The sequence below is a fragment of the Octopus sinensis genome, linkage group LG4 (genome assembly GCF_006345805.1).
Source record: "Octopus sinensis linkage group LG4, ASM634580v1, whole genome shotgun sequence".
In the NCBI taxonomy this organism is placed as follows: domain Eukaryota; kingdom Metazoa; phylum Mollusca; class Cephalopoda; order Octopoda; family Octopodidae; genus Octopus; species Octopus sinensis.
This window is the reverse complement of record NC_043000.1, coordinates 141,356,545-141,369,701: the sequence shown is the minus strand read 5'-3', so window position 1 is coordinate 141,369,701 and position 13,157 is coordinate 141,356,545.

Below are 13,157 nucleotides of genomic sequence, written 5' to 3'. Positions count from 1 at the left end.
CCTTTTTTTTTGCTTTCCTGCTTGACCGCCAGGGTTCACTACATAACTCCCTCCTCAGACGAGAAGGCGATAAGCAAAATCACTGTAGTGGTCCAGGGCAGATACGAAACAAAACATGGTAGCAGAAATATGTGCTTGCAAACCAAGTTGTAAAAATAGGAGAAAATCAATACATGCATATGCTAGGTACTGAATATAATAGCAGAGTTTGATGCAGTTAACCTTTAGCTACACAGCTATGCACATCAAACTAAATGCAAAAATGGAAAAAATGTTTTTGAGCAAACGTTCTTTTGTAAAAGAAATAGCAAACAGTTTGTTTTATAACACTAAGTTAAATATACGTAGTTCTGGATAATTTTTGTGGCCAATGTACTGTTCTGCCACTTCTTATGATATAAGATTTAGAGGCATGTTGTGTTTGCGGTGCATGTGGTGGTGGTGGTGAAGGAGTGAATGTGCATGGTATGTCATGTTCTGAAATGAGATTTTCTGAGAAGCCATTTTTTAAATTCTGTCAATGGATATTGCTTCTTTTCGGCCATTAACGTCGACTATGAAGTTTTTTTGGTGAGTGCGACAGTACACGATAAGGTCCAGAATAAGGTTGATGTAAGAGGCCCTTTAACGGAATCGTTCTGAAAAGAAACATGTATCCACTCAGAGATGTCTGATGGGACAGCAGAAGAAATGGATTGGTCCTGCAGAGACATTGGTGGAAGATTGGAGAGGGAAGAATGAAGTCTGTTAACGTATGATGTCGTATCAGAATCTGATGAATCAACTGGTGTGAACATTTGACCAGGAAGCATCAAGGTGGTGCCGTAAAGAAGTTCGGCTGAGGTGAAACCTAAATCTGTCTTAACAGCAGAACGGAAACCAAGAAGAACAATTAGTAGGAAATCGGTCCAACGTTGCGGATCAGGAGTAGAGCAGCGCGTAGTACAGCTTTTAACTGTCTGTGGAATCGTTCAATCATTCCATTGGAAGCTGGGGGATAACTTGTATAAATTTTCGAGAGGGTCGAGGGAGATTACTCTCGTTGGATCCCTTTTTCGTTTTCCTTTCCTGCTTGACCGCTAGGGGTCACTACAAGTCTGTCACAGCGATTCAGCATGAGTTTCGTTGCCACTTCAATTATCATAGTAATCAGGCTGTTCCTACCCGTAACGCAATCTTACGTTGGGTGAATGAACTTCGTACACGAGGAACACTAATGAAAAAGAGACTGGTGGGGGTGCAACGAACGTTATGGACCCCGGAAAATGTGGAACGCGTTATACAAGCTTTGATACAGTGTCCGAATGCTCTAATCGGGGGCATTCCACTAAACGTGGCATCTGCAATCGATCGGTAAGGCGTATTTTACACGAAGGCCTGCATTTTCACCCGTACAAATCGGTCATTAGGCAACAGTTGAAACCATAGGACTATTCACAGCGGCTTAACTTCGCATGTCAGATGGAAGCAATTTTTGAGGCAAATGACAACTTCATTTTGTTAATAATTGGTGAAGCTCACTTTCATCTCAGTAGAATGAGGAATCAACAGAACTGTCGTTATTGGGCTCTTGAAAATCCGAGAGAACGGCACGAAAGACCACTGCACAGCCGAAAATTGACGGGTTGGTGTGCTGTTGGAAAATTTGCTGTCATTGGTCCTTACTTTTTTTAAGACAATAATGGAAATGTTACTGTGAACTCCGAGCGTTACATGGATAGGATAAACGTATGCCTATTCGACGTGTGTGGTTTGACTAGGATGGGGCGACGGCCCACACAGCCAGAGCATCAATGGGCGTTCTTCACCCCCTCTTCGGTGACCGCCTCGTTTCCAGGTTTGCTGAGATTCTGTGGCCCCATTGGTCTCTGATTTGTCTATGTATGATTATTTCTTGTGGGGAAACCTCATGGCACATGTGTAAGCAGACAAGCCCCGTTCAATGGACGATTTGAAGGAAGCTATTCGAGTAGAAGTTCCCCAAATCGACAGAGTAATGCTGGAGAGAGTGGAGGTCAACTTCCAAGAACCTCTACAGAAATGCATCTATGAAAACGGACACCACATGATGGATGTTGCTTTTTGCACTTAAGTTTGACAAATGCTAGTTCAATACAAATACATTGATGTGAATAAAATTTTCTCGCAGCTAAAATTAAGGATTTTGTGAATTTTTCAAAAACGTCCGTCCTCTCTGCCCCACCCTATATACCATATGATTTATTAGTTGAACAGGTTATGAAGTGAGATATTTCATAAATGACAGAAATAACTTACAATTTGGGTGAAATTAATGGACTGTTAATTTTTCTTTTTCTTCATAGACAATTTCTAGTTTAGGGATCAAGAGAAAGGAGGGAAAATTCTAGAGTTGTACGTACAGCATAAGCTTACCTTGTGAAAATGTCTTACAGTAGCCAACTTTAGTTTAAATGCTTTGCTTTTTTCTTACTTAGATTTGAAAATGCCGCATCATAGATAAATGGTTAAATCTGTCAAGAAAACTATATAGAAAAATAAACAGAGCAGAAAACTGTGTTGAAGAAATATTTCGTGTAGAACCCAGGTGTGGTAATGTGAATTGTAAAGCGAGTGAAACTGGAAAAACTAAATAGCACCACTCAGAAAAAAATACAGTATCACGAATCTTTTTTGCAATATGGATTTATTTTTGCTCTAAGATATGATGAGTTCCGTCTAGTCTGCTTAATTTGAAACGAACAGTTGATGAATGAGAGTATGAAGCCTGTTAAATAAATAAATAAGCATATCCTGATATTAGACATGCTTTCTATGCAGACATATTTTTTATCGTTTCTGAACGATTACTGAAATCTTTGAAAATACAATAACAATATTTTGAATTACGTAGACTATTTCGAGAAGAAGAAAAACCACTTAAGAACGTCATACGATGACTCATATTAAACCAACAAATCTAAGAAACCATACATAATTGGCGAAGAACTTGTGTTGCCAGCGGCCAGCATAGAAATTGTTCATCTCCGTGGTTGGTGAAATATCAGTTCCACTGTCAAGCTATATGGTGTGTAAAAGAATTGCAAAAATTAGAAACAAGCAATTTCTTCAACTTATTGAACGATTTGCGATTCAGATGGACGAATCGATGACTTTTCTAGTGTGACTAAACTACTGATTTTATCAGATATTGGCATGAAATGAATTCACACTAATACTTACTCTTTGTAAATATTAGATTGATATATAACTGGTGAAGTTATTTTAGTCAAAGTGGGCCGTTATTTTCATTTAATTAACAAAGTGATGCAGTAGCAAAAATAGGGAAAAAAAACTAAAGTATTGCTAGTTAACGTTAAATCTCAAGCAATGCACCTATTACGACTTCTTATTTCATGATTCCTCGAAATTTGTGGATTAAAAATATAATTTTCCAAACTAGGTCCAGCAATACAAGGTGCCTTAAAATCTAGCATAGTCATTAAATGTCTACGATTGTGTTATGCATTGAATGTCTGTCTATCTGCAATTGGATGCTAGCTTATGGGAGTCACATTCAGTCATTTATTGCATACAGAGGTGCGCCATTTTTCAAAGGAGCAGTAGACTTAAAAAGTAAGGTTATTTTTATCAGAAGAAAAATCAAATCTCATAGAATGTTTTCAATTTGAGAACTATTAATTCTACTATTTATCAAACATTCGAGAACGTTAATGAGCATAATGCCTGTGCAAGGCTAAACCCAAGCATTTTCAATTTTGAGGATAAATTTGATGCTTCTTGGAAAAAATAAACTTAAGGCAGACATTTATACAAAATTATAAATTTGAAATGTTTTCACTTCTGACGATTATTCCCTGTGAAAGATCCGTAAATATTCCTACCAAAGGTTGGCAAATGCAGATTAGACTGGGTTTAGATCCCATTCATGTTAACTATAAAACAGGTAAAACACTTTTTATTTTTATTTTGAAGGGTCATGAACAATTCACAAAGACGGTATGCGATTTCGGCCTCAAACTAGCATTTTCAAAAACAGATTACAAGTTTTTCTTTCTTTCTTTCTTCCTTCCTTCATTTCTTTCTTTCTTTCTTTCTTTCTTTCTGAGTGAGTGTGAAATCAGAATTTATCATAGCGTCTGAATAATTCCACTTATTTATATGAATTTACATTCCCAGCTTTGACGGCAATATAGGCAATATATGCTTGTCTGTTCAGAAAATAAATATACCTTTAAGAATATCATTGATAAATATCAAGTTAGAATTTGCTGTAATTATGGTGTACCGAAATAAAACAAGCACTCCTATTCCTCTGAAGATACTCATATATACATTTCGCTGTTATTAAAGTTTTGTCTGGCCTTAACTGATATCCACAATACTGTATATTTTCTGACTTTCAACTTGTTAGTAACATTTTTTAGTGTAATATAACAACATACTGGTCATATTGAGGTTTTGATTTCATGAATACTGAAAACAATCATGAGAAAATTTCTCTGGTATATATAGGGGTCGCAAATGAAGAATCTTTCAGAATGGTGGTCCCTGTTAAGGAGTTCATTGATTTTGAATGTCATTTAACAATTATTTTTTGTTTTATGAGCTGCAATGGGCATTGTATAATTAGTTAATATGTCTATACGTTGTAAAATGGGGAGTATAGTGCATTAATTTTTTTCTAACTATCACTTGCAGCAGTCATTTTACATTAGATTAAAATATTTAACTGTTTTCAGTTACGATGAATAGCTGCTTAAGAGCTTAATAGTTATGGGAGTGAATAATGACGCACAAAAGTTTTGTCTTTTCTTGAACTCCAACACAATTTCTTTGACTATCTATCTTCCTTCCCATCATATTCTTCTCTTATCTATTTTTGGTATGTGACAGTTTGAACTATACGATGTTGTTCGCAGATCAAGGTCTAGGTTCTTGATCGAACTCTCTTATGACACGCATGTATTCCACTGAACAACGAGATGCTACTAACATTTATCTTCCCAAGTTATGCTATGTCTTTTTCTGTGTGAGGACTATACCGTAAGCTCCAATGTGCAGTGGTGAAGGGTATGGTATTAATTGTAAAATTCTCTTCCTAAACGCATATGGATCTAGTGATAGTGATTGTGGACTCATCCAAAGCACAGCAATTAATGTCCTTCTACACGTATCTGAAAAATTGTTGTTTTTATTATTATGTAACTCAAGAGGTGGACGCTACCAGTGACCATTTACAGTGTCTTCGAGACGAATGAAAGTTAGGAAGGAAGATATACTCAAACTGAGAACCTGGCCTGGGTGTTTGCAATAGAGTGAATTCCACTAAAGGCCCCACTTAAAACTAATGACAAATTAATTCTATTACAAAGGAGGCCATAATGAGATTTGAACTCAGAACCAAGGATGCATAGAGTCAGAATAAACACTGCGAATTTGTCCGACGCTCCAACAACTCTGTCAATTCGGCATACCAAATACCTTAAATGTATAACACATTGGAATGGTTGTATTAACATCTATATTATAAAAGAGGCAGTCGCTTATTAAGTAGGTCTCAATATAAAACTCTTAAGAAAAGAAAGCAAATATTAAAGACTACATTGCTAGGAAAGAAAATTTTTAAATTTAAATATTAATACTTTTTTAAACGATAAAAATGTAGCTTTGAAGATCCCTGTATTGTTGAAGATTTCACCTAAACGAGTAATTTTTATTTCATGCGTGATATTTAAAAAAAAAATCGTGCATTCGTTTCTTAACATCTCCCTCACTTCTTTCTTTGTCTTTTTCAATTTCTTCTTTGCATAAATATTACCGATAGTTAATTCCTTTGCTGGTATCGCTGTTCGTGATGAGCAGAAATAAAATAAAAATATAATTTTCCATCACTGTACATCTGTAGACGTGTAACCATAGGTTATTAATACTAAACTGTTCAAATGTATATGTTGACGAAAAAAAATAAGGCTGAGAAACTAATAAGTTATACAGAAAGTTATACAGAAAGGCGGCGAGCTGGCAGACACGTTAGCGCGCCGGGTGAAATGCTTAGCGCTATTTCGTCTGTTGTTACGTTCTGAGTTCAAATTCCGCCGAGGTCAACTTTGCCTTTCATCCTTTCGGGGTCGATAAATAAAGTACCAGTTTCGCACTGGGGGCGATATAATCGACTCAACCCATTCGTCTGTCCTTGTTTGTCCCCTCTATGTTTAGCCCCTTGTGGGCTAAACATATACAGAAAGCGCTGGACGTCATGATGAGAAAGCTAACTGTGTTTTGAGTGCGTACTATAGTAATAACTCATCTACCAGCTTGAACGTGGGTGATAATAATGGTTACTGTAATAACAGCAATACTACGCATACTAATATGGATATCATAGCAGGAAAATAAATTGACCATTGACGGAAACACTGTGAGCAGTGCAAAGGTTGGTTGAGTTATGTAGGTATTTCCGTGTATATTTGTTGGGGAGGAGAGGAAGGTGATGGAAAGAGAGGCACAAACGGTAGTTTTATTTGGATGGAGATGTTTGTGGTGATGTTGGACTTATTTTGCTATCCGGTCTGTAGATGTCAAGGGTGGGTCAAACATTTCTTTATTTGATCTCATTTAAGGCACGGCTATCTTCAGTGAATTGTTGTTATTATTACTACATATATCCTATACTATATCGGTACAGCTCGATGCAACCTCCAAAACCGGTTCACTCGTCAGCATCATTAGACTGTGGCCGGAATAAGGGAATAAGAGATTTATTTGCATATTCAAAACGTTTCCCGTAAACAAATTTAATGTGTGTGTGTGTGTGTGTGTGTGTGTGTGTGTAACTTATACGGATCTAAGTAAAGTCAACATAACACCTGATTTCTTCATAAATTAGAGGACTGCCTTTGAGCGCTCGTTATTATTCTAAATATATGTATTCAGCAACTGAGTACTATTTGACGAATAAAGGATACAAAAGCAAATTGGAAGTAACATATTAGAAAAATAACAAAAATTGGGGTATCAAAAGTGTAAATTTTAGCAACTAGCAAAATAACCGCCCTTCAGGGATTTGTTAAATGCATATTTATCCTCGCACGCAAACAAAACCAAGGTATTGTAATCACTCATTTTTGTCAGTTTGTCTGTGTGTTTGAAAAATTACTGGAAAACGGTCGAACGGAATTTCACCAGATTTGGCAGAAATACTCATTGTGTGAGTGGCTCAAAATGATAAAGATTTGGTTTGATTATCTTAGAAAATATATTAAAAAGAAATTTTTTTTAAACATTGGCGCAGGAGTGGCTGTATGGTAAGTAGCTTGCTAACCACCCACATGGTTCCGGGTTCAGTCCCACTGCGTGGCCTCTTGGGCAAGTGTCTTCTGCTATAGCCCCGGGCCGACCAATGCCTTGTGAGTGGATTTGGTAGACGGAAACTGAAAGACGCCCGTCGTATATATGTATATATATATGTGTGTGTGTGTATGTTTGTGTGTCTGTGTTTGTCCCCCGAGCATTGCTTGACAACCGATGATGGTGTGTTTACGTCCCCGTTACTTAGCGGTTCGGCAAAAGAGACCGATAGAATAAGTACTGGGCTTACAAAAAGAATAAGTCCCGGGGTCGAGTTGCTCGACTAAAAAGGCGGTGCTCCAGCATGGCCGCAGTCAAATGAGTGAAACAAGTAAAAGAGAGTAAAAGAGTATTGAACTTACAAATTTCTCGATAAGCAAGTGGTCATATTATTTTGTTCACTTTCTTTTTCATATGAATCTACCTTCGTCTGCGTGTGTATAGATCGTGATGTACCTATGCACTTAGACACGTTTGTGTACATACATACATACATACATTCATATATAGATATGCGAATCTGTGTGTGAGTCTGTGAGTGCGTATGCGCGTGTGTAAACTGATGGATTCAAGGGTCTCATTTATTTACGAGTTGGTTTGTTAATTTTGCCGTAGTATAAATACCTATAATGGCGATACTTTAAAAAAAATCAGTTCAATTAAAAAGCATGGGTAAGCAGCGCATTGTAAGCCACACTATAATTTGCGAAAAAACTTATCTCCGCTTAAAGTATGCATCACCCATCCGATGTCTTTTTTTTCTCTCATTTTCATTAGCATTAAATTGTCCAGATATACCACCATAATTTGTGAAAAAAGAAAAAATATCAGAGGCGAACGAGTTAGTACGGCTGCTTTGTAAGTCAAAGGTCTTACAATATGCTGTAACTTCTGGCTTATTAAACGGCCACATAGAAGATGAACTAACTGTGTTTGTCTGAGAAACAGAGATTATGTCTGTAATGAAACAATGAAATATTTACTCGACAAATGAGTACAATAAGATGAATAAAGGATACAAAGGAAAATTAGAAGAAAGAGAGAAAAACTACACATAATGAGAACCAAATGTGTAAATATCAACTAGCAATCAGAAAACCGCCCCGAGGCTGGTATTTCTGCTAGTATTTGAATTATGTATTTGATAAATATTTACATTTATTAAATGTTAATAGATGCTTACATTTATTAAATATGTATCCTTAAATATATTGTTATTATTGCTGTTTTGCGAAATCAATTATTCTACTAAAAAATCTCTGACAATAGTCACTTCTTATTTTAACACATTTCATATGTAATAAACAGTTAGACGCAACAGCTCTATAGAGAAAAATAACCTCCGTACCCTCGTTTCAGCTCAACTTTCAGTTAATAGCTGCAATTTGATGACAAAATCATATTCTTGTTATTCTTATACAAAAAAATAACCACTTTCAGTCCTCACCACCATCACCGCCACCCCGCTTTAGGTCGCTTTTATAGAACACAACTAGATTTCTAATGTAAGATTCAAAATTGTCACAGATAACTCGATGCATATAAAAATGCTGTATTTTGGCCTTGATAAAATAGAGTCATGATTAAAACCTTCCTGCCGATGTAATAATCCAATATTTTCCTCAAGCAGAGTGCACCCAAGCACACAATGTGTCCTTCGTTTTTAAGATGGGTGATCATAATGTACAAGAGATTTGGTTGCTATTTCTTGTAGGTCAACTATCAACTAAAGGCTCATTTGTTGGCTCTATAAAAAGTTAACATGACAAGTAGGTGTTGCCAGGTTTTTGTTATACCAGGAAATATACTGAGACAATACCAACAAAAGCATTACACACCTTTACATAAAAACAAAAGCAATGTCTCAAGGCTATCAGACTTCAATATTTTGTCAATTTCTATTCAATAAATCTGCTTACAATAACAGCAACATCAGCATCACCAGAGGAACATATTTTTTTTTTGTTTCAATAGGTGTCTTCTCACTGTTATGTGTCTTGTAACATAAGACATATCTCTGTGATCTAATTATGTTGTTGCTTCCAAATAATGTAATTGTTTTCTTTCTTTTCCTCCTCCAACTTCCTTCTTCTTTGCCTCCTTGTTTTCTTTCCTAATTTTTTTTTTTTTTTTTTGTATTTCAAGTCAAAAAACAACGTCGCTCTCCTCAACAAGAAGCAATTACAATAGTAATGAGGATGATGATGACGACGATGATGATAACTACAACAAAAACAAAAACAACAACAGCAGCAACAACAACAACAACAATAACAACAACAACAACAACAACAACAACAGCAATAATAATAATAATAATAATAATAATAATAATAATAATATTAATAATAATGATAATAATAATAATCGCAATAGATGGAGAAATAGCAATAGCAAAACTATCTAAAGTAGCTCAAAACTACAGTGGTGTATGTAGTTTACTTCTTGTAATTGCTTTGCATTTTGTTCCAAGACATACTTATTTGTTTACCTGTGGTGAGTAAGTCATATGAAATTATTATTATTAACCAGTATGCTCCGCTGGATGGGTAATGTCAGTGTGCATACTCGTCAGAGTGTAAGTACCTTGAGAGAAAAGTTTGACCTAAGAAACATCAGATGTGGAGTGCAAGAAAGACAGCTGAGCTAGTATGGTCATGTGGCGAGAATGGATGAGGATAGCTGTGTGAAAAAGTGCCACACCCTAGCGGTTGAGGGAAGCTGTGGAAGAGGTAGACCCAGGAAAACCTGTGATGAGGTGGTGAAGCACGACCTTCGAACATTAAGCCTCACCGAGACTAAAGACCGAAACCTTTAGAAATATGCAGTTCTTGAGAAGACCCGCAAAACAAGTGAGATTATAACCCGTGCTAGGGGAGTAACCTACCCACTTATGTGTACCTTTCCTTCATTGGACACTAAATTCTGCTTGCGAAGACCTGTTGGGGCAAGTGAAATCGAAATCGAATAAAATTCGATGACTGGCATCCGTGCTAGTGGACCGCTAAGAGCACCATCCGAGAGTGATTGTTGCCAGAGCAGCTGACCGGCTTCCGTGTTGATGGCACGTAAAAATGCCGGTGGCACGTGAGAAAACATTAGAGCGAGGTCGTTGCTAGTGCCGCTGAACTGGCTCCTGTGCAGGTGGCATGTAAACAAAACACCATTTGAGCATGACTGTTGCCAGTACCGCCTGATTGGCCCTCGTACAGGTGGCACGTAAAAGCACCCACTACACTCTCGGAGTGGTTGGCGTTAGGAAGGGCATCCAGCTGTAGAAACTCTGCCAGATCAAATGGAAGCCTGGTGTAGTCATCTGATTCGCCAGTCCTCAGTCAAATCGTCCAACCCATGCTAGCATGGAAAGCGGACGTTAAACGATTATTATTATTATTATTATTATTATTACTATATAATTTTCTCTATCGAGACAAACAAGCAACTACAATGATTTATGTGGGGGTGTATGTTTTTCTCTCTCTTTATCTATCTTTCTTTCTTTCTCTCTCTCTCTCTCTTTCTTTCTCTTTCGTTGTATATATATATATATATATATATGTAACAAATGAAGTCAATGTCCAGCATGGTTAAAACAAAATAACTAATGGACAGCACCAATTATCAAACACCACAACTACAATCACCCACCACTACCACCATTACTATTACTTTTACTGCTACTACTACAACAACAAAAACAAGAACAATGACAAACGCTGTACTAACCATAGTTTTCTATGTGCTGTCATATCTTTCAATTCAAGTCGCATGAAGGTGATAATATTCCGTTACTACACACGCAAAGCATTTAACCTGCTGCTTCTTAGTACACTTTCTTCGATTGTAAATAGTTGGATTATTTCAGCACAGTTCGCTACAATGAGGTGCAAAAATATTGCATCTCTAACAAGAGTTTTGTCAACTTGCATTACTGTCTTCAGATCTTCTTGAGTGCCAAGACATGAAATTGCATTGACATCCAAGAAGTCAACATCCAGAATAGCCATGATAAAGGATTTTGACTGCAGTACTCTTCTTCTTTCATTAGTCTCTAGTTACCTCTTATTAAGAAGGTCTCTGATCAAAAATATAAACACTTACACCTGGGACAGAATTAAATTAACTCTGTTTGTCCTGTATATAAGATCGTCTGGGTTGTGATTTGAGAAGGTGGTATTTAGTTGATATTTCCAGCAGGTAATACAATTATGTAGAAATAATCCCCTAATTAGAGCAGTTGTATACTGTCAACTTAACATGGCAGTCCCATAAAGGGAATCACACCACCGCTATTTAGCCCTAGGAAGCATCAACGCTTCCTGTCGGCCTTGACACATTTCCTGTGTCGTTATGTTTACAAAGGGGAGACAAGCACTCCCATCCAGCTAAGCCTGCATCCAGAGACTAGTTTCTGAGTCTTGCTCGTCATCAGACTGGAGTAGCATGGCTTGCTAGCTGCAGATGCCTGTCTAGACCATGTAAACATATATAATAATTCCAGTGAAATAAATCTACTGATCACAAAAAATAGAAATATTAAATTTCTAAATATCTCAAGGAGATATAAGCAGTGGTGGTACGATAGAGCAGTTGTATACCGTCAACTTAACGTGACAATCCCCTAATTGATTCAACTCTAATACTATCTTTCAGTGTTTATATTGAAAGATGTTATAGCCAATGCGATACTTGATTAAAATGGCTTAGTAGTTTCCATATATATATTTATGTATATATATATATATATATATATATATATATATATATATATATATATGTGTGTGTGTGTGTGTGTAGTTAATCCAAACATGAAAGCACAAATAAACACAACAACAAATATAGTATTATTGGACGCTCAGGAAAGAAGGAAAGAAGGGGGGTTTAACGTTCGAGTGGAGCTCTTCATCGGAAACATAGGAGAAGGAAAGATCCAGAGAAGGGAAGACACACACACACACATATATATATATATATATATATATATATATATATAAGAGAGAGAGAGAGATGCATGCATACATACATACATAAATGTAAGATCCAGGGATCGAGATGTAGGAAGAAATTTACCTTCAAGCAATCTGAAGTAATTATAAGAAAAGACTTTCAGGGACAATAGGGTTTATTGAGACGGAAGGTTGTGGATTTTTTTCATATAAAAGAACAATAAGCTGAAAAAAAGGTTCTTTTTATATTCCACGGTAGGCGACCAGGTTACCGGTTGTGCGAATAAGAATGCAAGAGTTATGGACTGGAGTAGGTAAGATCCGGGCTACATATGTTTCATAGCGGGTGGGACATAAGAACTGGTAAAAATCCGAGCGAGATGCATACCGCCGGTTACTCTTCACGCCGAGGATATCGTGATTAGATTAAAAGTTACATTGTCGCAAGGATATACATGTTAGCACATAGAAGATTAAATCAAAATGTGTAGAGAGCACAATATGAGAGGAGTATATAAATGTAGGGAGAAAAAATCATTAGAAGAAAGGGGAAAAAGAAGAAAATATAAGGGAGTGAGAGGAAGGAGGAATTTAAGCAAGGTCAATTGACTGGTATTAAATAATGGAGCTGTTTTGGCTGAACCACAGAATTTAGTAAGGGGGTTAGTATTTGAAGAGAAGATAATTCAGAGGGAAGAGGGTGGGGAAATATTTTTGGTCAAGGGGAAGAAAGAAAGTGTGGATAAATAAAGATAGGGTGAGGAATTTAAGTTTGGTTAGTTAAGTATGGTGGTATTCAAAGGTTTTTTTTTGTTTTTAGCCGATAAACAAAAGTTAGCAGGGGAGTGGTATTAGGAAATATATATATACCGAGCTGGCAGA